The following is a 2916-nucleotide window of genomic DNA, read 5'->3' as shown; positions in this document are numbered from 1 at the left end:
CTCCCCCCCACCACCTCCCTCTCTCTCTGCCCCAGCCCCCCCAGTCTCTCCCAGCCCGGTCACGGGCTCGCCCTCTGCTGGTTTCTGGTTTCAAAACCGGCTCGTGCTCAGTGAAATGGTGTCAGACTGAAGCAAGAGTTCGGATCAGAACCTGGTCCAGGTACCAAAACAGGCTCAAGTCCCTCATCAGAGTCCAGTCAGTGACACACCTGCTCTGAACTGACCAATAGGAGCAACAGATGCAGGAACGAAAGCCGAACCTGAGAGTGAACGTCACGTTACGCCATTTATTACTTCTGAGCGCCTCGTGCTGGTGGATGGCGGTAGAGCTCCACCACCTTTCAGGATTTTTTTTAAATAACTTCAGTTTACTTCAGCACATTAAAACCATCCAAACAACAAATTTTCATCTCGTTCAGGCAATTGCTTTAAAATAATGTCTTCATATCTTTCATAAATTAATAAATATTCACTCCTGAAAATGATAAAACTATTGGTTGTTACAGGCCCTTCATAAGCTCTTCATGCAGTCATTTTCAAACAGCTTCTCTTTACACAAAAAATCTTCTAGAATTCCAGACAGATTAATAATAATTACTATTAAATAACATGGTTGCCATGGAAACATGCTCATCAGTCAGGCTACAATCAGGTGTTTCCACCTGTAGCTGTTCAGAACATTGATGGTTGGATATAAAACGACTCCTTAGAGCTGTGTGCTGTGCTGTTGGACCTCTGTGATCTCGGACCGGCGTTACAGAGACTACCAATAGGAACCAGGCTGTGCCAGGAGGAACCAGGCTGTGCCAGTAGGAACCAGACCGTGCCAGGAGGAACCAAGACGTGCCAGGAGGAACCAGACCGTGCTAGGGGGAACCAGACCGTGCCAGGATGAACCAGGCCGTGTCAGGAGGAACCAGACCGTGTCAGGATGAACCAGGCCGTGCCAGGAGGAACCAGACCGTGTCAGGATGAACCAGGCCGTGCCAGGAGGAACCAGACCGTGCCAGGAGGAACCAGACCGTGTCAGGAGGAACCAGACCGTGTCAGGATGAACCAGGCCGTGCCAGGAGGAACCAGACCGTGCCAGGAGGAACCAGGCCGTGCCAGGAGGAACCAGACCGTGCCAGGAGTAACCAGACAGTGTCAGGAGGAACCAGACCGTGCCAGGAGGAACCAGGACGTGCCAGGAGTAACCAGGCCGTGCCAGGAGGAACCAGACCGTGCCAGGAGGTACCAGACCGTGCCAGGAGTAACCAGGCCGTGCCAGGAGGAACCAGACAGTGTCAGGAGGAACCAGATGTGCCAGGAGGAACCAGACCGTGTCAGGAGGAACCAGACCGTGCCAGGATGAACCAGGTCGTGTCAGGAGTAACCAGGCCGTGTCAGGAGGAACCAGATGTGCCAGGAGGAACCAGACCGTGCTAGGAGGAACCAGACCGTGCCAGGATGAACCAGACCGTGCCAGGATGAACCAGGTCGTGTCAGGAGGAACCAGACCGTGCCAGGAGGAACCAGGTCGTGTCAGGAGGAACCAGACCGTGCCAGGAGGAACCAGACTGTGCCAGGAGGAACCAGGACGTGCCAGGAGGAACCAGACCGTGCCAGGAGTAACCAGGACGTGCCAGGAGTAACCAGACCGTGCCAGTCCCTCTGCAGGTGCTAACTGGGTTTTCTGACCACCGGCACCTTCCAGAGGGACCCGGCTGCCAGGTCACGAATATCACAGCCAACCTTCAGACGTGTTAGATGGCACCATCGATTCGTCCCAGCGTTACATTAACTTTCCTACACTGGGGAAGAACAGGAAACACAACAATGCAGTTTGCAGTAACGTCCGGTTTCCCTGATGGAATCGCTGCTGGTGATGCATTAAAGCTGCAGTAAGAACCAGGTGGATGTACAGCTGGTTGGTCTGGGTCCACCATGAACCAGGTGGATGTACAGGCTGGTTGGTCTGGGTCCACCATGAACCAGGTGGATGTACAGGCTGGTTGGTCTGAGTCCACCATGAACCAGGTGGATGTACAGGCTGGTTGGTCTGGGTCCACCATGAACCAGGTGGATGTACAGGCTGGTTGGTCTGGGTCCACCATGAACCAGGTGGATGTACAGGCTGGTTGGTCTGGGTCCACCATAAATCAGGTGGATGTAGAGGCTGGTTGGTCTGGTTCCACTATGAACCAGGTGGATGTAGAGGCTGGTTGGTTTGGGTCCACCATGTCTATTTACCCAGCAGAGTGGAACCAGAATGGAGGCTGGAAGTCTAGAAGCTTAGGAAACACGTAGAGGAGTTTTTATTTCTCCACAAACCTTTCTTAGTGCTGTCCCAGTTTCCTTCAGACAGTCTTTATCTACAGCAGCTCCTTGTCCACCTGGTTAATATCTGTGATGGTGTCCGGGGTCCCTCTGCACCTGCAGGACTTCCTGCATATATATATATATATATATATATATATATATATATATATATATATATATATACACACATAAATACATACATGCATATATTTATAGATTATTTTAATGTTATTTCACTAGTCTGATCATCAGGGGCCTCATTTATAAACCTGTGCGTGGCAAACTACAGGTGGCGTCTGCGCTGTTTTTTTTTGTTTTTTTTTTTACTTACACCAGCTTGATAAATGAGGCCTCAGGAGACCAGATTGTTCTGGATGTGGAACCTGGACCAGGATGAGTTGGGCTCTACTGAGTTAGGCCATGTTGGAAACAGCCGGTCACTATAGCAACAGGGCTAATAAAAACATCAAAAGTTCTGCTTCCAGGAGCAGAAATAATGCAGAATTAGTCATGAAGGGTCTAAATCCCAACTGCTTCCACCATCCACACATCAAGAGTTCCAGGATTTTCTATGACTGCCTGTGGAGAGGAGTCGATGTCAGACAGTGCGAAAGA

Source organism: Melanotaenia boesemani, chromosome 2 (genome assembly GCF_017639745.1).
Source record: "Melanotaenia boesemani isolate fMelBoe1 chromosome 2, fMelBoe1.pri, whole genome shotgun sequence".
In the NCBI taxonomy this organism is placed as follows: Eukaryota; Metazoa; Chordata; class Actinopteri; order Atheriniformes; family Melanotaeniidae; genus Melanotaenia; species Melanotaenia boesemani.
This window is presented reverse-complemented; position numbering follows the sequence as displayed.